This window comes from Anser anser (assembly GCF_964211835.1).
Source record: "Anser anser genome assembly, chromosome: 7".
NCBI classification, from domain to species: Eukaryota; Metazoa; Chordata; class Aves; order Anseriformes; family Anatidae; genus Anser; species Anser anser.
The window spans coordinates 19,463,612-19,486,888 of NC_139727.1; the positions used below are offsets into that span (position 1 = coordinate 19,463,612).

At 44.4% G+C, this 23,277-nt stretch overlaps 1 protein-coding gene across 4 annotated transcripts in view; it reads right to left on the reverse strand.

The window, feature by feature from the left end:
* The window catches only part of PRKG1 (protein kinase cGMP-dependent 1), a 467,683-nt gene that overhangs the window by 349,357 nt on the left and 95,049 nt on the right, over nt 1-23,277 (reverse strand). The gene's annotated exons all lie outside the window — the stretch shown is intronic.

Sequence of the window (23,277 nt, forward strand, 5' to 3'; positions counted from 1 at the left end):
CCTGTCAAAAAGTAGTAAACTGACACTGCGGGGCTGATGCTTTTCAATACAAACATGTCACTGAATCATCACGGTGGCCTGCGCGAGAGCGCATACAAAACATCAGGGCAGCAGGAGAAATACGGCCACAAGAAGCTACTGATAACCACCCACAGACCCTGTTGGTGTCTTCTTCCCTCTGGACACGAGTTGGATCAGCTTGCCCCACAGTATCTAATTAGTATTTCTGGCCTTCTGATTAATTGTTACTGTTTTGTCCAGCTTATGCTCACGAGAAAAAGAAAGATGGTTCATTCCACTGATCTAATTAGAGAGACAATATTGGAAGCACATCAAATTTCTCAACTTTGCCTAGTTAGGTTACAATTACACAGTTAGAAGTAAGATGGGTATTTCTGATCTTCAAGTACTTGTTACAAAACATCTACTAGAAAAGCTTTTTACAGCTTTCATTGTGAATCTGTTGAATCAAAAGCATGCATTACTCTGAATTAAAACCTACAACACACCAAAAGCTGCGATCACTTGCAGTTCTCTTCACATTTTTGTACCATTTTGACACTGAATTTGCTAAGACACGAGTAAAATGTATTTCCTAATTCGAAACTATGAAATAAAAGACATTTCTCTATATCAGAAAACTTGCCGGGAACATTCCTAAAGACACAAAAGGACCCTATAGTAACATCTCTTTTTGTTTGCTGGTTGTTTTTTATACGTATGGAGAGGATTTGATCTTGCAACAATTGATGTACTGTAGCTAAATTTTGGATTGAATTCTTACCAAGATCTGTTTTCTTCTTGGTTCTTTGTCTACAAGTGCAGGGGAAGAAATCCAGACAGTAAAAAAAAAAAAATAGTGTTACTCATTTGCAGGCAAAAAGAAAAGAAGACAAAGGTTTAGCTACCACAGTTTTTCAAGAGAACAGATGAAAAGAAGAAAAATCTTTGCACCGACACTTCAGGAAATCAGCTCTGTAAAATAAAAGAATCTGAGCTGACTGGGTTTGTTTTTTTCCAGGCTACACAGCACCTATGACAAAAGCTCCTGCAGAAATAAGGGGATGATCCATTTATCTGAAAGGAACAGAAAATGCCATATGCTACCATCTCCAGATGATTACACGAAGAGCATTTTCCTTTGTCAAGAGGATCAAATAACTATATGGTTGCATTAGATAGTTAATGCATAAATAACTACAATAATTTTGTACAGCAGTTAACTTGAAAAGCTGTGCCTGCACTTACGTGGCTATAGTATGGATGGATGTATGATTTTATACAAGTATACAGCCAAAATGCTGCTGAAGAATATATTGCACACAGACGCTGCTGATTCAGCCTGTTAATAAATCATATATTCCTGATTCATTTGTAATCCAACCTGTCATTTCTTTTTATGACTACCATATTTGAATTCATTTTTAGCCTATTTCTTTTAAAAATACATTCCAACGCCTGTCTGGCACATATATTTGAAGTTTACAAGAACATATTTTAAATAAAGAAATCTGAACATTGAGAATAGAAATAATCTATCAAATGAAATGTGAATAGAGGCGGCAAGAAAAATAGCCCACAAACCTTAACATCAAAACCACTTCATTTGAGGGGTTGGCTCTCCTGCTTTTCACTCCATTTGCTTTGCTTTGCTAAACATCAATCTTAGACAAGTAAAAAAGCAACACTCGAGAAGCAGGTTGCAGTGGTATCAGCACAATCCTCACACGATAGAAATGAGGACGATTCCTTGGATTTCAGGGGCCCGTGGTGAACGGACAGGCATCTGCTCTGTGTGCCCTGGACAAAAGCGATGTTTCCTGCTGCTCCGGCCGTGGGCTTGGTCTGAATTGCCATTGCTGGCCCTAGACATGTCACCTCTTCAGTTTTCAGAAAGGCAATGGCAGAACTACAAAACTATTTTGCAGCACGAGAAGTGAATTCTCCTCACGCTCCTCTTAGGGTTTATTTTTCTTAACCTTCAGACAGAAGCTGAGGACGTAATATTCCTGTCTAAAATACTTAAAAACAGGAGCAAAGCAGCAGAAATGGAAAAATATTTGTCAGTGCTGGATCTAGGAGGTCAGAAGGAGTGACATAATGACAGATTGCTGCCACTCTTGCTACCCACATGCTCATGAAAAAGGAAGACAGGGTAAAAGCTGTGACTTCTGTTACAGAAAATGCACTTTGCACAACAAGCAACAGAAATTTATGTTTCATAGCTTGTTTTATATTGAATTCCTGTTCCCAAAAGCATGCAACCTCGGTATATCCCTGTAACCACAGGGGATGGTGAAAGGCAGGAGGGAAGAAGATGGGACATTCTGGCCAGCCTCTGAAATGACACCAACTTTTTAGGGAACAGGGAAATGTCATAAAAGGTAGACACCAAAAGAGAGGTTTGCAGCCACAAGGTTATATCTCCAGGCGTGAGGAACATGCGATATCCTAGTAAGTAACGGGAATGTCCAAACCATCTGGAGGACTCTTGCACATCTGATGCAAATCCCGCCTCAGCGAGATGGTACGCTTTCTCAGGGGTTCACAGTGGACAAAACCCAGCCGTGTTCTACTTTAAAGGTGACGTTCCAAAACCTGCCCACTCACCCAGCTAATTAACCCAAATGGAGACAAACCAGTGGAAACCAGCGGAGTAAGAAAGGTTTTCTCCCCATGCTTTTTTGCTGACACGAATAAAACAGTGCAAAACTCTTCAGAGAACGGTTTCTGAGGGATCAACAAATACCAGCTGCTAATGAAGCGTGTCGCTTCAGCTGTCTCATTGCCTTATGTTCAAGGACCAGAATGACTGCAAACAACTCCTGCATGCAGGCTGGGAGGAGCGTTATCGACAGAGGCAGGACACACACGCGGAGCTGACAGCAGCTTCCTTCAGCATAGGCACAACAGCACTAAGATACTACTAAAACCAAAGCAGAGATGAAAGAAACACAGGTACATTTATGCAGATTACACATCGTCTGCAATAGCCTTTCTTTTTGGCAGTAAGGACAGAGCAAAGCTTGCTGTTGTTGATTCCCTTGGATTTAAAGGAACAAGTAGGCAGGTCCAGAAGGGGATGGCAATTCCAGGGGGGAAGTCAGAGGGCAGGCAGTAAATACTACAGAAAAGAAGAGCAGGTGAGCCCTGGACAGGAGGAGAGCACGGTCTTGCTACAGCCTCACCCCAACAGCTCAGAGGAAAGAGAATGCTCCCCCTTCACCCAGACCCTTCTCCTTCCACCAAGAAAAGCAACCTGCTCTTGCATGATGTACTTTGGTTTCTGCTCTCCTCTAGGGTGAAAAGGGAAGAAAAACAGGTTTTCCTCATAACCTGGGAAAAATTAATACAGATTTATATTTGACCTCCATGTCTAGTCCCTCGTAGGTTCCCCTTCCTTAAGCACCCTAAGAGCTGAGATGCCTTCAGCTGCAAACCCATCCTGAACTAGAAATCCAGATGGTTTCAAAAACCCTGGTGGGAAGAAGGCTCCTAGGACCTCTGAGATGTGCACAAGACGCCAGCTAGGGCCAGAAACCCCTGAGCACCTCGGAAACGCGATGCCTGCAGAGCCTGCATCAGCCAGTCACTGACAGCAAACACAGCACCCAGACCTTGAGCAAACTAGTTTGCAAGCTCCCATCTCCACCTGCTTTTCAAAAAGTCATGTTTCTCATGGTATTTTGTCAGTCGTTCAAATGGACAAAAGGAATACTGTAACGAGGAAGGCAAACTCTGCCCTTCCACACAGAGCTGGTGTGAACACAACCTCCACTTACTGTTCATAAGCCACAGAAGGCTCTTCGCTTGTGAGGCCACCAATGACATGAAGATACTGCTTTTTTTAAACATTTCTTTTAAAAGCATCACATGACAATGTGTGCCAAGCTGCAAAAATGATTACTAGTTCTTATTATAAAGACCAACCTTTTCCTGGAGGGTTTTTTGTTTGGTTGTTTATTTCTAAGTAACCACAAAGCTACTGTTTCTACTCTAAGCCAAAAGAATTGGTGTCAGAATAAGATCAACATTTCTGAAGGCTTTCTCTGGATTTCCCAAGGATAAACACTTCACCTAGTTCATATAAGGAGCTTAATTTTTCTGTTTTTTAATCTGCCTCAAACATACAGCACTGTGATACTGCTTGGCACAGTGCAGACAAACAGAATTGCTAAAGTGATATATTTCTGTGCAAATACTTGATTACTGTACGGGTAGGGGATTTGATTTCTTTCTCTCTGCGGATGCACTCTATATTTAGATGCCATTCTATGGCTTCTTTGGTTTATTTGATTTCCTTGGTGAACAAATGTATTCAATGCAGGTGGAAGTAAACATCCCCAAAACCAAGCCCTGCTGCTCATCTGCCAGCTCTGGATACACATGCCTGGGGGCTATTCGCCCACAGACTTCCCTTGGGAGAAGGGGACTCTGCTGGAAAATCAATGGGAAAGCATCAGCAAAAACAAACTTCACAAAATCATGTTTGGTCACCCCAAAATTAGGCAGGCAGTGGGAACGTTTCAAGCAGACAGCGCTATCTGGAACGTGGAACGTGTTTTACACAGCTTCTTCGTTTCCCTAAAGCCATTTGAAGCGGTTCCGCAGCGGCACAGCTGATGAAAATGCATGCCGTGTCACGCTGCACGCCGGAGCCTGCCCAGCGGGTGCTCCCAGCACGCAGGGCTGGAGAGAGGCAGCACCGCCGGGACGCAGGAGGTTGGCAAGAGCCGAGGAACCGCCGCTGGGTTTCTCCAGGGAGCCCTCGTCAGGTTTCTGCCAAGAGCAGGTGTCTGTGAGCGCACACACATACCTCAGCTTCCTAACACATACTGAAGTAGCTCTGTCCTCAATTCCAAGCCTTGGAAACCTTGTTTTCCTTGGAACATCCCAAATTTTTACATGGCAACATGACACTGGAAAAGAGCATATGTTCTCCAGAAAGATGGGACTTTCTGCGGATACCAGCGGGATTTAAGGACTGGGGGGGGATGCTCACCTCCCACATATCACAGCCCAAAGCACTACACCAAATTCTATCAGTGAACAAAACACATCAGCAACTCGAGAATTTCAGCAAGAAAGGGACTGACAACAATTTTAAGCTGAATTAGGGTACCTGTGCACACCAACACTGTAGTGTGCAGCTTGCATATGCCTGTAAATCAGCCACCAGCAAAGACGCAGCTCTGCACCATGCAGAGGCCAAAGTAAGAAATGCGTATTTTTGGGAAAAGTGAGAGCAGGACTAGAAATGAGGCCTGACATCCCCACCCTGTCTGCGTGGAGGCAGGCAGGTGGGTGGGAAGTGCCAGAAGGTGACAAATGACAGTCCCACTGGGTAGCCACAAGGTGCTCAGTGCTTCCTGGGCACAGGCGAAGCCTTTCTGCTGCTTGCAGTTACTCTGTGAGCACCCTGCACCCAACTGCTGGCTTCCCAGCTGCGAGTCTTCCCAGTGCTCAAGTGCCCGAGCTCTTACACGCAGTATCTGAAGCGACGGTGGGCAGCAGTGCCGTCTGGAAGGGTGAGAAAGCAATAGCATCACACAGTGACAGCACGACAAGAGGAGGAGCAACAGCTCGCTCCTCTTTGAAGATGAGGCCACACAAACCAAAAAGCCAAAATAAATGTTCTACGAATATCATTCACTAATTATTGCCCAATGGATATTTCTTCCCCATGCATCAGCCCATCCACAGGCTAAAAAAATTAGTAAGACTCCTGGACAAGAGAAAATCCAAGTCTTTTAGACAAGGGTTTCCTTCTCCCCATCACTGGACAGACACAGACTTTCCGTGACAATACAGGAGAGCTGTTTCCACTCCCCCAGCAAAGCAGGAAGAAGGAATGAGTTTCTACTCAAATAAGAGCACTGAAGAACTTCTTTGGGGCACATGTATATATATGTGTGTGCGTATACGTGTATGTCGATGCGCTGGAAGAGCAGCACACCTGGCTTTGCAACCCATCTCCTCCAGTGCTGGAGGAGGAATGAGGATCGGACCTTGCTAACCTCTGTGCCTCCATTCAAGCTGCAGCCGTCAGATGAGCTTTATGCTACAGCTGTGTGTAAGCATCTGCAAGGTTTGTGGCCGAGGTGCCGTAAAGCTCCTCTGTCACTGGCGCAGCTCTCTGTGCTACAGAGCAGTTCCCAGCAGGGCTCCAGACCAAATACAATGCAAGTGAAAGGGCAAAAAAGAGCAGCTCAGTGATGCAACGGAGCTCTTTTCTAGCATACTCTTACCACACTGCAGAAATACACCGATCTTGGGGATTTAAACGCTTCAAACCCACTAGCTCCCAGAAAGCACGTCCAAAAATACACATCCGAACCCCATGTCACCTCTGGAGGTAATTCCTTGGGCTCGCCGAATAACTGAAGCACAGCGACTGGCCATGGTGGGAAGCAGCAGTGCAGCAGGGCTTACTGCTGGATTTCATCCAAACCCAGAGTTTCTACGGGAAGGTGGAGGTCTTGCATCTTAGAACTCTGGCCAACGCATTTCATTTTAGCTTGTTTTGGAAAAGAACACTTCAATCCTTTTTCAACAGTTTGAGAAAATTGCATAAAATATGAACACAATTTTAAAGTCTACAGTGCCTCAAAAATTGCTGAACTCCATTTTTTTTCCCTAAAAAATAAACTTCCTTGCAAATTTTTGATCTTGTCCTGGTTTGCAATGAAGCAGAGTACAAAACCGCAATGCCTCTTACAAAACACAACACCGTGTGTCACATGGGCCTTTGGGCAATGAAAGCTAAAGACAGAGGAGGGGATAAACATAACAGCATGCTGGTAAATCTTATTCTGACTCATTTGTTGAGTCTTCAATGAAGCAAACCCAAAAGATGTGCTCCAAGGTACAGGTATCCCTATTTATAAAATCTCATGTAATGGGGGAAACCTGGATATTGCCGCTGGAAAAAGGGACTGGTTCTGCTCCACATTCCTGTGGTTTTCTGCTAGGCCTTCGTTGCATGATCTCGTTTCAGGATTATTATTGTTACTATTTTGCTTGACATGATGAAAGTGGTTAGGTCCTTCTGAAAAACAAACCAGCAGGGAAAAATACCCTTAAATGGTTATTTCCAAAATAAGGTTTGTAGGTAGATCGGAACTGAAGCTAAAGGCACGTAACACCCCTAAAATAAGCGTTCAGCATGTGTCAAGCACATTGTGTGAAAAATTCTCAACACATACAACCTTCGGCACTGAAAGCAAGAGTGCAATTTTCTATGCCACTGTTTTTCTCCTTCCCTAAAGCAAATTACTGTTACTAGGCAGTAACATTATCTTTTATCATCTTGCCATTTACTGTTTCCTTATTAGCATTCAAGCCCATAAGAATATGATGAAATTTTCAACAGTGCAATGTTCTTTGGTCAAACTTCTGCATAGTCAAGGCCAAAACACCAATAGACTTAAATTTCTCCCCCATGCTCCGGTCCCAGACTAGCAGAACTGTTCCATTATTTTCATTATGAAAAAAACATTAAATAGTCTACGCTGATCACTAAGTGCTTTAACTGCACTGCAGAACCAAAATTCCAATATAATTTGCCCAGATGTCAAAGTATCCTCATAATGTATTCCAGCACAAAAATGCAGGTCGCCGCAGCTTGGTGACCTTCAACCACCCGAGCCGGTGCCTAAAAGCAAAGTGCTCCACATTAAAAATGAAGCATAAGGAAGGACAAGGACGCTGAGGCTTTATGTGTAGCCGAGACACTTGCAGCCAAAGACACTTGGAAGTGAAACCACATGGGAGGTTCCCATGCAACGGCAGAGAAATTCTCCACGCCGCATCATTGAGGTGAACGCTACCATTTAATTTACACGCTCACGTTCAGGAAGGTGAGAGGTGTCACTGTGGGGTGGGGGACAGGCAGCAAAGGGGCAGCGGGCTGCACTACAGCTTTATGACCCAGAGGGGCCAGGCAGCTTGACACAAGCACACTCCGGCTCTGGCAGAGTGAGGACAATAAAGTTTCCTGGACACCGAGCAGGAGTTGGTTTGCTGCCCTGAAATACTTCATTAGGAGTCCAAGAGCTACTGACCACTTTCAAGCACAAACAGAAGGACTGAATGGAAAGAAAAAAACAGTGTTGAGGACAAAGGGGAAAGAAGTAGGGAGGAGTGTAGATTAGATGAGAAAGAAAACCAGAGGAGAAATAATAATAAAAGAAAAGAAAAAAAAAAGCTGAAAGAGGAGATTTTGTTGCTTTTTAAACAAAGACAGTGATTAATTAGAGGAGAGACATGACTCTTTTGTGGGACATCAGAAAAGGGAGAAAGGTGTAATGCACTGGAAGGACTGAAACAGAGGAAAAAGCAGTGAGTGAAAATGCCAGGTCCTTTCAAGATACTGCCATGAATTCAGCAACAGGGAGTAAACATTACTGGGAATATAAAACATTTTCTTCTTCATCGCACAGGGTCAAGAAGTGAAGCAGATCGGGACGTGAGTGATGCTTGGATTACTCTAACATATTCAAGAGCACATAAAATGCCAACGCACCAAATCTATTTGAGAGGGGAAAAGCATAAGGCACAGGAGGGCAACAATTTCACGCGGAGGTATTTATGAAATCTCTACACAACGCAACGCCGCTCCATCACAATTGCTGGTATGAAACAGAGCTGATTCCCCTCGCTGCTGTTTAGTTTCACCATGGTCTGAAGAAGCGTGCACGGGGCATAAATCTCATCCTGGCACAAACAGACGGCAGAGCTGCGATGGCTTCGGCTGGGCCGGTGGTACAGTGCTGCAGAGAGGGAAGAGGGACTCGGCAGCCGAGCTGAGCCCCTCTGCGGCAGGGGAGGGAGGCTCGACTCCCCTTCTCCTCTGCCATGCTCTGTCCCCCAAATCTAAAACCTTGGCAGCCCTCCACACTGCAGCAGAAGGGCCATCTTTGAGACCTGGCTGCCGCATGGTTTCACCGAAGCAGAAGGCCATCAGGAAGGCGCAGGGCCCCCCGTCCCAAGCCATGGCCCCCTTAGGATCAGCACGGAGAGATGGGGAAACCACGGAGAGATGGGGCAGCCACCGCGTTTCTTAAACATGACAGCATCCAAATGTAAGGTGGACAAAACTGAGGATTTTCAACACAACTGCAACTTCATTGCCAGCCACTTGGCTCTAAGAGATCATGAGGAACACGAAGATTTGGGTCGCCAAATGGACAGATTCCATCGACAACTAAGACTTTCAAGAATTCACCCATCATCGGTACCTGAAGAAATCCCCTGAGGTGGAGGGATCGGAGGCATCAGTCACACCACGGCAGTGTGGCCAGGAACAGCAGCACGGGGAAGATGTAAATCTTGGCATACCTTCTGGCTTTGTGAGGGTATGCTTGGCTCTTCTGTGACACCCGAGGGGCGTCCCGAGAAGATGTGTGGCCTTTTTCTCACTTCCTCATTGTAGTTAAAGCAGCACAGATCATTAGTGAGACAGAGACAGGGCTGACTTCCTTAAAAAAAAATTAGACAAAAAGACCCCACAACCATTATTAGCTGTACCAGCTGGATCTTATCTACTTTTTTTGCAACTAAAAAGCTGTGGAGCTGCTCTCCTTGAACAGCACACAAATCAGTCTCCATTGTTTAAGCTGGCAATAGCTCAGTCTTTCTGAGATTCACCACCAAATAAAGTTTTCTGAATGTGAGTGCTCTTACAAGCTGAATGAAATTTTCCACTAAATTATATTAATTCAACAAATCATAGAAATCAGACCTTCCTCCTGCTAAACGGTTACCTTTCATTCTTGTTACAATTCTCTTCTGTACTATAACGCAATTATGTATGGCAATTAACCTGACATTTTCTTAGCAATATCCTTTAAAAAAAAAAAAAAACTGCCTGAATGTAAAAAGGCTTCTACGTGGCTCTGCAGTATGTTCATGACTGTTGTACCCTGTATCTTCTTTCAGATACAATACGATGACTTGAAACACTATTTAAAAAGACAGAACTCTACAGATCACAACGGCCTTTTCTATTGCCTCTCTTTTAACATTGTAAGCATGTTAAATACTAGCAAGCACTTCTTACTGCTTTAATACCTGTGCAGCAGGGCAGGCAAAGCAGAACCAGTGTTATATGGTAGCCAAAACTTCTTTCTTCTGAAAGAAGAAAGTTTTGTGTGCAACATTTGAAAAAGTAGCAGCTGCCTCGGTCGGAGTTTCAAGTGTCCGGCGAGCATTCGACCACGACCTGCCATGAAAATCTAACCTGCGTGCTGGGGTGCTGAGCACCATCCCCAAACCCCAGTCAAACCCCTCTCACCCCCACAAGCACCGAGCCGTCCGGGTGATGTGAATGCAAAGCGGGTGTCTCTGCAGGCAAAACGCTGCAGCACAAAACCCCCTTCTGGGGGCTCTTGTGTGCCTGCATTTTGCGGTGAACCTCCGTGGCTGCTGCTGGGGGTGGTGAAGCAGAATCAGAGCTGCAGCCAGGTGGGCAAAGCAGCAAAGTGAGGAGCAGGTAAGCTGTTCTTTGTGTAAATCAGCTGGTAGCATCGAAATCTGGGGCACCTCTGCTTGATGACCTCTACATAGCCACGTGCAGTATTTGCCTGCAGGGTACAGGAGCCTGCAAGGAGCCTGCAAGCTGCGAGTAGCCAAGTCAGACGTTTTCTTAGAGCAGTCGTACTATGACTGTGCTCGCCACTGTCCCCAGTAATTAGTGTGTGCAGGGCTGGATTCCTGCAGTGCAGCCTGTGGAAATACAGGACCTGAGCCAGCAGCAGCAAAATGGATTTAATTTAATGAACTAAACCATTGCAGCAACTGTCTTGATTGCCAAACTTTGGAACCAAGGCCAGGCACTGAACATCACCAACTCCTCCCATATGTGCAGAAGACCAGCAGGCACAACCTGTGCTACAAAGCCCTGCCCCTCGAAACTGCAAGCAAGGCATTTCAAGTCCAAAAAAATACCAAAACCAAATCACACTCCCTTGCATCTATCCCACATGCGTTTTAGAGCTTGCATATGAACAACCAACAGCCTACAGAGCTATAGCATCAGAGAAAAAAGGACACGCTGACACTTTAGGTCATGCAAAGCATATGTTTTTTAAAGAGGAAATTCCAAAACAGTTGCTAATTTGGGTAATAGGGTACAGCTTTGCAGTTTGCAAATGGCTATTTCATTGCTATAGCACATAAAACTCACGCAATGCACTGAGATCTTAAGAAAACAACTTGTTTTGCATTAGTCTTCTGCACATTTAAAATGTTATTAAGGCGCTGGTACATAAAACAGTAGGTTTCAGCAAAACAAAAACAACGCAGAAATCCATTGCAAAAGCATCAGTAATCAGGTATAAATCTTGCTGCTTGTTATTAAATGTAGAAGGACTGAAGCCAGAGCACAGTGCCTGAGAAAAGCCATCCCTTTGCATGCTGAACGCACGCAGGGACCTGTGATCGTGCTCACGAGGCTCCCTGTCCTGGCACTCAAAGCCCTGGTGCTTGGGCAAAGCTGCTGTAAATCACATTTCTGTGGCTTTGGCGGGCGCTGAAGCAGCTGGTGAGGTGTCTCCTCCTGCCCCACTCTTTTCCAGCTTCAACGTAGGGGAAAGAGCACGCTGAAATGAAGGTTATCTGCAAAGTTACCTGCAGCAATGCCAGAACTCCTTTGCTTTGGGGCAAAAGCTAATTTAGAGCCTACCATTGTGGGTCAATGCCCATTTTTGTTATTTTGTGCTGAATGACACCAAATTAAGTGGCTGAGCATCCCATCACAGCTCTTTGCAAAGGATCCCGTGTTCATTACTCAACAGGACCGAGCTCTGCCCCCTGCCCACCCCTCTGTTTTCTTTCTATCACTGATGACCGCTGTTGAGCAGGGACCCCGTGCGCACACTGGACCCCAGGGAGACTGCAGGTAGTCCCAGCCTTGGGGATGCTCGAAACACAGCAGGGTCGGGCACAAGCTGAACTCCTGTGGATGTCAGCCCAGCCGTGAGCAGCGGTCTCTGGACTTGAGGGTTCCTGAGGTTCCCCCCCCGCGCTGAGTTATTCCATGGCTGTGCTGTGCCATGCCAAATCCATGGCTCTAATGATCTCAGAGGCCGTGATGGTGCCGCTGCTTCCCTCGCGCAGAGCCCCGGAGTTATCAGCACAGACTCAGCTCTGAGTGCTTCTGTTTGCATTTCTACTTCTAAACAACTGCAGGTTCACGTGAACTTTGCATGTATCTCCTCTCTTAAATTCCTTGTGGTTGGATGCTTAAATCTCCTAATAGCTTCAAAAATCAGCTTTACTCTAAAAACACAGAGCAAACCGCCCCATTGAGAGAGTAAAACTTTACAATTGGCCGAGTCACTGCCAAACTCTCTGAATTCAGTACTGAGTAACGGAAAGGAATACCAATTAAAAGGGAAAAAGAGTAAGAACAGAAAGAGGATGAAAAAGAACAAGAGCAAGACAATATATCCCTGAAAATGCACCTTGGGGTTGCTCTCAAATGCCACCATGCTGTGGCACTGGTGTATCTGACCCACCTGTGAAACTCCACCAGTTTGATCGAGGCAAGGACAGCACCCCAGTGCAAGCCTGCACATCTGTGCTTTGCAATGCACAGGCATTTTCACACACAGCTTCCACAGCCCTGTGCTTGAAAGGCCAGCAATATTTCGGGGAAGGCTGTGCAACAGTCCCACAGCGCTCACAAGATGCACCGAATTAGGCATGGCCTTGCCAGCAGCCAAAACACACTCGAAAAACACTCGAAACACTAAAAATGGTGAGCTTCATTCTGCAGATGAGCTTCAGCAGGTGTGACACGAGGAACATGCCCAGGGAGTTCACTTTGCTAAATACTAGCTCTATTTCAGCCATTACCTTCAATACGGCTCACATCTGGCAGCACCCTTCTTTGCACTGCCTCAGGGTCGAGGTATCTTCACAAACGCTCCTGGGCAAGGGAAACGCATCCTAAGGAAAGGCTGCATAACATCTTGACTTATCCTGCTTTTCTCAGCTGGCAACAAGAGAGAGATGCTTTGTTTCACCTGCCAAAGTACTTTTGGCTTTGCTCATTCCTGCCCGTAACAGCAGCAAAGATTTAAGGATGGGTTTTGGCACACCCGAACTTCTTGTAGTAAAAGTGAAGCATCTTGATAGGTTATCTGAGCCAGAAATTCAGGGTAAAAATAAACAATTGCTAGCAGTCAAGCAGGCCACGGATATTTTTTTAATAAATTGTTTTTCTGGAACTCCAGACACAAACGCCTCAATCTCTGGAAATAATATTAATTGTTTTAATTGCTAGAAATGTTTGTGTGTTGTTTGTTGTTGTTCTTTTTTCCCTAAATGAATAGTTTAATACATCTTAAAACTGGATTACATGCTAATTATAACATGAGATATTGTAAACGGTGCATCCTTAACAATACAGGCCCTTATACCAAAAGAGATGCTGCTACACATTCTTGCACATGATTAAAAGCTTACTAATTAGTGTTTCTTAATAATTAAAACACATTAACAGAAAACTAATTTAATTACAGTCCAACTACTGGTAATCATCACAAATGCACATAAATAACTCCTTAATGAAAGGCATCAGGACTTGCACTTTTAATGCACGGTAGGTAAGAAGGTGCATATATTATCCACGGAGCTCTGGTCTCAGCTTCTAGTATCTGGTCTCAGTTTTGGTAGGTTTTTCTTAAGTTCTGAACCTTGATGCATGCCAGACATGTATCAGAGACTGTTAGAATAACAAAATTCCCTTTTGTTAAAATTGATTTGGCTGAGAATCAATTGAAAGGCAACTGCATCGCAATAAACTATTTCCTGCAGAGGACGCGAGCAGCTCTGAGAAACACGGACCACGATTCCCTGCTATCACCATTACAGAGCCTACGTGTGCTCTGCATTCCCACAGAGATGCTAATGTTGGCACAACTAACTACTCCTGTCGTCGTCTGCTCTGCATTGCATGCGTTGTACTGCAGGAGCTTATTGTGCTCCACCCAACGGCAGCACCAGTCAGTGGGCATCGTGCTCCGACCTGATGCTTGGTGCTGCTGGCGACCTGGCGTCTTCTGACGTGTGTAACAGCTACAAAAGTAATGGTCATCCCACCGTATCAAACTGGAGAACAACACGTCGACACGCAACGAACTGAAACCTATGTCTGCACAGACTGCTCTCTTTCAGATGCAAATAGCCAGCACGATGCCATCAGCCCGTGCAGTCACGCGCCAGAGAAAGACACGTGCTCTGCCTCACGACAGCTCTGCCAAGGACTGGCGGCCAGCACACATTCGGCTGTGCATTTGTTAAAAAAGCACTGAAACCAAAGCCAGTGAATGTTTTGAGGAAGCCTGCAAGTCCCCACGTCTGCTCAGGTGTTGACACCAGCAGTACCACCACACCGCTCCCTGGCCTTGCACTAAGGCTTGCAAGCGTGGACACAAAGCCTTAAGAGAATTGCTTTAATGAGCTGCAGAAGTGCTGGCATGTGGCAAAATGGGAAGCCGTTGTGCAATCTGACACAAAAAAAAACGGACAAGAAAAGCTCCTTTTTTTTCAGCAGCTACCTGCTCTGTTTTCATTCGCACTTTTCATGCAGCACTTGGATATTTCTTATATATGCTTACGTGAAAACCTCTCTGGTTTTCCTCCAGGAGCAAATTGGTGATGATCTGTGATGGTCAACCTAAAGCTTCTTCCTTCAAGAAACAACACACGCACCCATACAAGCAAACAGTAAAAAATCCTATTATTCAACTTAAAAAACCTACACTAGTTCTCTGCTTGGTGTAACCAGACACAGCTTTTAAAGAACAAAAACCAACAAGCATAAAACCCACCTAGCTCCACAGACAAAATTTTGGGAAGACCTCCTGCTCACGTCAAAAGCGAGGCTCACCCAACAAGTGCTTTCATATCTCGCAAGATAAACCCAACTTAATAGCACATGTTGGTTCAGGACACCAAAAAAGAAAAAAAAAGCAAGACTGGAGTCATCAATCCACAGTTATTCTGGGACCACAGAGCAAAGGACATCAGTGTGGAATGAAAGCTGTGCTGCATCTGCTCTGCTCTTCCAATTAACACCTGTGTTTGTGATGCTCCTAAGAGCCATCCACAAACTAAACCATAGAAATACGGGAAAGACGCGGTGCCCCATAACCCTAATGTCAGCCAGCACGTGGCGATATCTTTGACCATCTTGTACTTAAGAAGAATAAAGCAGGGCAAAGACTGAACTTACTATTTGCTGCTCTCATTGTATTTTTAAAGATTAGAAGCCAAAGTGGCCATAATTTCACCATCTGTAGGCAGCTCTGGAGTGAGATTCTCTTACCCAGCTCTTTATCATCCTGGGTTTTAACAAAGCTTTTAGAGGAAGGGAAATATGCATGTAATTGGCTTATGAGGTCTCTGCGGGGTTAAAAAGAAGATGGGGAAAAACAGAAAGTCATGCGTTAGTGTGAAAGTCATTTTCATGCCCTGCTTTCTCAGCTGTGGAGTATTTCTTTTGGAAAATAGTCACTTACAAGTAAACTCTAGGGGATTTTTTTCCCCTTACAACAATAACTATTTCCTGTGAACTAGTGTTTGGAAAATCTCACCAGGTTTAGAGGTTCAGTTCTGTACAGATAAGCATCCAAGAGTTCAAGTGCGTATCAAGGCTTCTTTGATCTACAAACCAGACTGGAAATCCTAGGAGAAAAAGCACTCTTGCAAGACTTCCTGTATTCCTACATTTTTGCCAAGGTGGAAATAGCTTATTCCCTTTTCACAGCAGTTCAGTGTTTTTGCTTCCAGCTTAGCTGCAAATGAGAGACATGGACAATTTAGAGGAAACAATTCAGTGAAGAGATCAGCTTCCACATACCCCATACACAGGAAAATCTCCCGGGGGGGACCAAGGCTTGCGTGAGCATCTTGGAGTTAAAAACAGGCGTTGGCTTATTAAAAATGTGAGTTTGAGGGCATTAAACAATGTGGCTATTGACTGCCTTAGAATGCTCCATCTTACAGAAAAAGCTGGCAAAGAACAGGATTTAGCCTCACAAGATGCAGGATCTGACAGCACAGTTATTTTCTCAGCCCAAGCAAAGGGCCCTGCTCTTGCAGAAGCACACATCTGCGGATGGAAGTGGAGCAGTAACTAAATGGTTCACATCAAGCCCAAAGTACCCTCAGGTCCTTCAAACCTGGATGCTAACCTGGAGCCTGCACTGCTTTGTCACTGCCAGAGCTGGTTAAAGCCAAGATTTTGTGTTGCTCTCCTTTCCTGTACCTTGCAGAAAAAGTCTGAAAATGAGAGAAATCTCTGAAGATCACTTCGAAGCTCAAGTAGCACTGCCAGGCTCCTACTACCCGATCCCAACGCGCGCTCCCTTAATGAAGCGCTCCCACAAACGGGCAATGGCACAAAAGGACCCAGTCATTCTCCTTGTTGCAGCCACCAAGCCTCTGAAACACAGTAAAAGGGAAAAAAGAGGATCCAAACACCAGGCCATGTTTCGCTAATGCCATCCATGGTCTTTCCAGAAGGCCAGAAATATGTTTTGAGTTGTGGGACTGCCTGCAATATTGTACCTGTAGTTCTCGGGTTTTGTTGCTGGTGTTTTTTTTAATGTGGAAAGAAGGGTGACAGAAGGCAATGTAGTTATCTCTGGAGACAGGGGGATGAGCTCCGTATGAGCAATGAGCATCTCTGGATGGCTGGGGGCATCAGGCGCCGGCTGCACTCGCACACCGCCTTACTGATGTGCTCGGGCACAGCCCAGGTTCCTCAAGCGCCTTTTGCTGAACAAGCAAGGGCGATGGAAGGTGTGGGGCTCAGGCCCCGCTTTCCTCTTTCATTTGCACTCAGAAGACTCAGTAACCATCTGATGTATCGCGAGTGAGGAAACCCAAACCCAACCCTGACAGAAAACAACTCTCCCAGGCTACGTGGCATCCTGGAGGAGTCCATTGTGACAACACAAAGAAAAAGTCTAGTTTCGGGTATATATAGGTTTTCTTTTTTAAAAATGTCCTGTAGTCACACATCCATACTTACTGCATGGGATACAGGAGCAGACCCAGCTGGCGGGGCTACTGGGTGTGCTCCAGCCCTCACCGAGATGCGCACCAGGTACCCAAACCTCTTCTCTGACGTTTCCCAGGAAAGTATTTGTCCCTGCTGCTTTTCTGCAGCGAAAAGAGAGAGCACCGCCCTTCTTTTAGGTATCCCAGGGCTGCGGTTCCTGCTTGGTTAGGAAGGCGTTTATGGCACGGATGCTGAGATGCATCTCAAGTAAAGGGCCTTTTGCTGCGGTGCCACCCAACAAAGTTCACTCAACATGTTAAACAACTAGAAATGCATGCTTCGAGGAAACACTGGGAGAAAACAATTACAGTCTTCGTCGTGACTTCCTCCAAACCAAAATGCTGCCTCCATGTCACTCACGAAGCAGCCGTCTCTCTGGGAATGTTCGGTCCTACTAAATCAGTGATGCCATCGTTTATCTGCTGGTGCAAATCACAGCAGAAGCCTATGAGTATGTCGCTGTTCAGGGAAATCACAGCATTACGGCACAGCTGAATCAATGAAAGTATTTTCCCTACAGCTTGATCTGGCAGCCCCTCTATTAAAAGGGTTACAAACAGCCTTGGGAATTGAGCATTTTAGAGATTCCCTGAAGACCCCAAATTCTGAAGGATTTTTTAGTAGAAAAAGTGATTTCACTGAGATGTATGAACACTGTTCCCTCAAAAGGTCAGTGATTTAATAAGAGTACTATCTCCCTCCCTACATTTCAAGCTCTTATTGCAAATCTCCTTATTCACAGATGAAAGCTTCTGTTGTCCCAAACTCCCTTAGACTTGAAGCAGTTCAATAAGCCTAGAAATCTTCTTGGAAAGGCAAATGGTTTAATTATAAATGAGCAGAGAGCTACAGCAATAACCTCCAGGAGCACACAAAACCCATACAAAACTCATTGGCGGGGCCCACGAAACCAGACAGGACAGATCTTCTCCCACCTGAGGATTCACGTCCTCCACCACAATCAGTGAGACAAATCATCAAAATAAACAGTTCTGCATTTCCCTTTGTACAAAGGAGGGCTTTTTCATGTCTTGGGATTTAACATCTGTGTCCAGTCATTCGATGATGATGTTTGGGACTGAGATCTTGGGGCAAAGAGACGCACTGCAAAACCCAGTCCTTGGAGAACACCCATGACCCAGAAGCCTGTGGGGAAGAGATGGATAGCTGCTCTGCCTCAAGCAAGGCACGATGCCTTTGTGTTAAACAGAGGCCCTACACTCAGAGTATGCACTTATTCAAAACTTAATTGTTTTTTACAAGTCCAGGGATTTTTGAATTCCTGGCTATTTTTGTAGGTTTGGTTTGGCTTGGCCAAGTTTTTAAGAAAAATGTGGAAACTCTGTAGGTTTACAGGTGGAAATATTGCAAACAACTGCAAAAAAGCTGCAAGGAGAATAAATATGCCCAGCTGGTTCACTTATTTAAATACTGTTTATATAACTGGTACATATTTTGAGCAAATACAGTAAGATGATAAAGTTTAGCGCTTGCACTTTCTTTGCTGGCAATTACTCCACATCTGTTCATCAAAACTTGCAAGGTTACAACTGTCAAGAGGGGCAGACGCCTTTTGTTTCATTAGCCTGAAAATGGCTATTTGACATATCAGTATAAAATTTCAGTTACGAAGGCCACCGACTTATCTACACAATGGGAAAAGTCTAGCAGTGATGCGAGATCCCTGTCTCTTTATGGCCTTTATGCATTCACATTGGCACAGACCTCCTGAAAATGGGAAGGAGAAAAAAGGGAAGGCCCAAAGATTTCCAGCAGTATGTACGGAGGGCATTTCTTCGTCCCTAAGCAAGAGGGATGTATTTTCAAGTCAGGGCTGATGGCAGCTTCTTGTACAAAATGGAGTTTGCAGTCCAGGAATGCAGCAAAATGCTCACAACAAAACATCTTCCCAGAAAATGTTGCTTTCCCAACAAATCCCCCCAAACAGTCAAAACAACAGGTAAACTAGAGAATGGGATACCCATTAGGCCTTCTGTTGTGGTTAGAGCACCTTACTGTTTTTACCCTTAGTTCAGTACACACAGCTCAGAAACAGACCCAAGAACCCATCTCATCTGCCCGTCTAGACAAGGGTGACTTGCTAATCCGTTAAAGTAAACTCCTTATTCTTACATACTAAGCAGGATCTCTGCTAGTATTAAATGGCATGTTTTGAAGGAAAAAGCTCAATGCTTGAGAAAAATTCACTTTGCCTTTCAAGACTAACTTCTTTCAAGATTAACTTCTCCCGTCTCGGCAAGCGCGTGGTGAGGGCAGAAGGCCGCGGTGGAGGCGCTGGCTCACCCTGCTTGGAGTATGGCTGCCTCAATCTCCCTTTTCTCCACCTGTGGTTTCCTAAATCCAAGTGTAGATTGGTATCGAGTGTAAGGCCCATATCAAACAGCCCTTTTGTTCCAACTCAGCATGGCACGTCCCCTCCAACCAACACTATCAAATCCCCGCTTCTGCCCCTACAACCTGCAGCCTACAAGCAGCAGTGGAAGCAGTTTGGGTCTCAAGCGACCAGAAGGGCCGCATGGTGGCTCCCATCAGAGCCAGAGCTCCTCACCCTGCCCGAGGGCTGTCACGAGCAAAGCCATGCCACACAGGCACTGCTGCAGGAGGCTGTGCAAAAATCCTTTGAAGTCTCGCATTTGGACCCTGACAGACAGGAGTGCTGCTGGAAGAAACCAGAAGCCTAATAAACCGTTCGAAAAGTTGGCTTTAATAGGTTAAACAGATGCCAGCCTTGCCTAAAAATGCAAATGAAACACGTCTCCAAATTTCACAGAGAGCTGCATCAACTCTATTGAAGGAGTTAGATGTCAACTTTCTTTATTAGCTACCGCTACACGTCTGCTCCCCAAACGTGGCTGGAGCATGGCTGATACTGCAGAAACAAAGGGAGAACAAAACACCAGTATTTATAAACTGAAAAATGTGCTTGGCCCGCAATGAGGGCATCGCTGTGTTAAATATTGCAGCCCATCAGGATTTTACAATCCAGTGGGGTCACACTGTCTGCAACACTACAAAAACATATTTAATCTTCTGGGAGCTGATGAACATGGAATATAAAGTGCCTCTGTATGTTTTCAATTCAAAAATAAGCAGAGTTGGAACATTTTAAATCACTCTGGCCACAGCATCCACTGTTTAAATCTTTCTAAGCTAGAAGCTGATCTGTACCTCTCGCAAAGGAGAGAGGATTTTCTCTTGCATAAAACCATCTTGGGCCAAATCCCGCCTCAATTGTGGCGATGCAGGCTCAGGAAAATCAGCACTGACACATCAGGCTAACTCGAGGTGCCACGTGGCTGCAGCACACGAGTACGTCCGCAGTTCTCACGTACATATGAGGGAACAGAAATTACTCAACAGCTCCCAGGAAGGTTATTAGGAAGCTCTAAAGCCTCACAGAAAAGTGTGGAAAACGCTCCTCTGCAGGCGGAAAGGAGTATCTTAGAGAATAACATCACAAAGCAAAGTCCTTCCCCACCACGCACTCTCCTGCATACCACGGGAGGCACGCGAGCGTACAGGGGAACCTCCACGTCCGAAAGCCCTGACCCACCGCAATGCAGAGAGCTGACACCAGTTATGCTTTCAGCAAAAAGCTATAACTGAACAAAAAATGGACTTTAAGCAGGCGGCCCGTGCTCCCAGTACTGTGCCAACAGGGACATCGCAAACACACAGATTTTTAAAGCACGAGACCCACTCAGCAGCCGTCAGTACCACCATCAGTCAGAGAGGAGGATCCAGAGTAATTTGGAGAAAGCCTCAGGGGAAAAAAAAAACAGCAAAATGACATCCAAAGAGAGGTGAGAAAGGCTGGAAACCCTCGCCACAGGCTGAAACCATCCCGCGTTTGCCTCGCCATCAGCTCAACACAGACAGCTGATGGCAGACAGCAGCATTACAGACTGCTAATCCCCAACTGAAACCCAGCTGCTGGCATTGAAAGAAAAAACATCTAAAAACTAATAATAATAGTTTAAAAAAAAAAAAAAGAACCACGCAGGTCTTTCTGTCTTTTATTCAGAAAGTACCCAGATAAAACCACAGAAATGATAAGACAGTCTCTTTAACTACACAAACCCTACCAAAAAGCTATGCCTTGCTTGTATTTAATCAAACACGGTATCATAAATATGAATTTCATTTAGCTGCTTCAAAAACAAAATTTGAAGTTAATCGCTATGGACAATAACCTCTGCCATCTACAAAATTAAGGAATTGACCCACCAAATGTCCAGAAAAGCAGCTAATTGCTTAAAATACATAGACTGCTGTTCAGGAGCAGCTTGAATTTTTTCCATCTGCAGTGAAAACCATCTGTTCTGCATGGTAGATTTCATGGCTTTTCAGGTCCATTTCTAAATTGAAATGGATGTTTTAATGATGAAAAATGGAGAGAAGTGATGAATACTTCATTAAAACACATTATTTCCCTGTCAAACTCCTATTCTCCTGGCTGTAAGCAAAAATAATGTCTGAGCAGAGTTAACGTCTTGGGTTATCAGAACTGCAGATGCCTCTTGGTATTTGATTGAGCAAATAAGCTATTTCATAACTGGCAAATGAAAACAATTCAGTAAATCAGAATTTCTTTTTCTTCTAATGAAAAACAGAGTTTTCAAACTCTTTAAATTACTGGCATGTAATGCAAAAGACACTGAAGAGATGACATTTCTACCTGTTTTCAGTGCAACATTCTTACAGCCATCAAGGCATGTCTTCACGTCTTAAGACACTGAGAACATCAACAGGTATAGACTCACTCAGCAGTCCCTTCTGCAAACTGTATTTAATTATTTTAATATGATGAGAGGATATAATTTCCTACCAACATAAGCACATGATGAGGAACCAGCAAACTGCAGAAAACATTCACATCTATCACAAATAAACACACACTGTTTTTCTATAACATTTCTCGATATATTTGCCAATTACCACATATTTTTGGACTGAAGCAAGTGTTTGCTCAAGCATAGAGAAATGATAACATAAATATCCAAACAGGGCTTTCTTTTGTGCCTAAACAATTTATTAAACCAACAAGACATTTCAGTATGGCATGAAATTGGAAGGAGTAAGCTAGAAGAGAGTGATTGTATTAGAATTCGGAATAAAATACCAAGCCCCTTCAAAGCTACCAAGCATCAGAAACAAACGCGATGCTCTCTGGGCACTCTGCTATCCCACCGGCCTGGGTTAGCAAGGCTCTGCTTCTGCCAGCACCTGGCCAAGGCATCCAGCACGTCGCCTTCTGAAAATGCCCAAGAGGAGACTTCTTGAACACATCAAGGATCACTACTGCACCTTTGATAACCAGTTCCCTTTCCAGACATCTAAAAAATCAATAGGCATTTATGAAAACCACAAATCCAGTAGTGTTTGCAAATGAGATCGTGGTCTGGCTGACAGTGTAGGGGGAGCTGCATAAAGGTCTGACGGTGCTTAGGTTATTTAACGAAACAAGGCAAGATGCTGTAATATACAAAGGTACTCAATTGAAAAAAACATGTAGTTGAATTACATGGTAGCAGTAAATACGGTGTTTGATTTAATTGAGAAAATTTCAGCTTGTCAACAGGAAAAGAGAGATTAAGCAGGAAGAATCTTCCTGGATTTCTCTGTATTCAACCAAACAGGGTATCAGGAAGAAAATAATGACAGAGAGATTTTGGGCAATCGACACATAGTGAAACAGATTTAAAGTAATAATATTTTGCTTGCTTGGTGCCTGTTTCTTTTTCATAATTAATTTTACACTGAAGTTTTAAGATTGCATTAGCAGCCTCAAAATCATCATTACAAAACAGCTAGCTTATCCCTCTTGTACCCTCTCCCAACAAGTTAATCCCTGGTGGAAGACTTTCCATTGCTGCCTAGGTGCTGAATTGGGATTTTAATTAGTCACTGCCTTTTTTCTGTTTGTTTCTACAGCATAAGACTTTAACCACATTCTCCCTCTTCATACCCCTTGATCAAGTTAGAGAAAACCTGACAATGTCATCTGTGCCCCTGGAGAGAAAAAAAACCCCACTGAGCACATTTATTTAAAAAATACCATTTCATACATCCTCAAAGGGGAGGTTATGAGTGGATTACATCAAAAATATTGAAAACCTTTTCATCATAATCGAAAATATTATTGCAAGGCTGTAGGTCATTGCCAAAGGCAATGAACAATA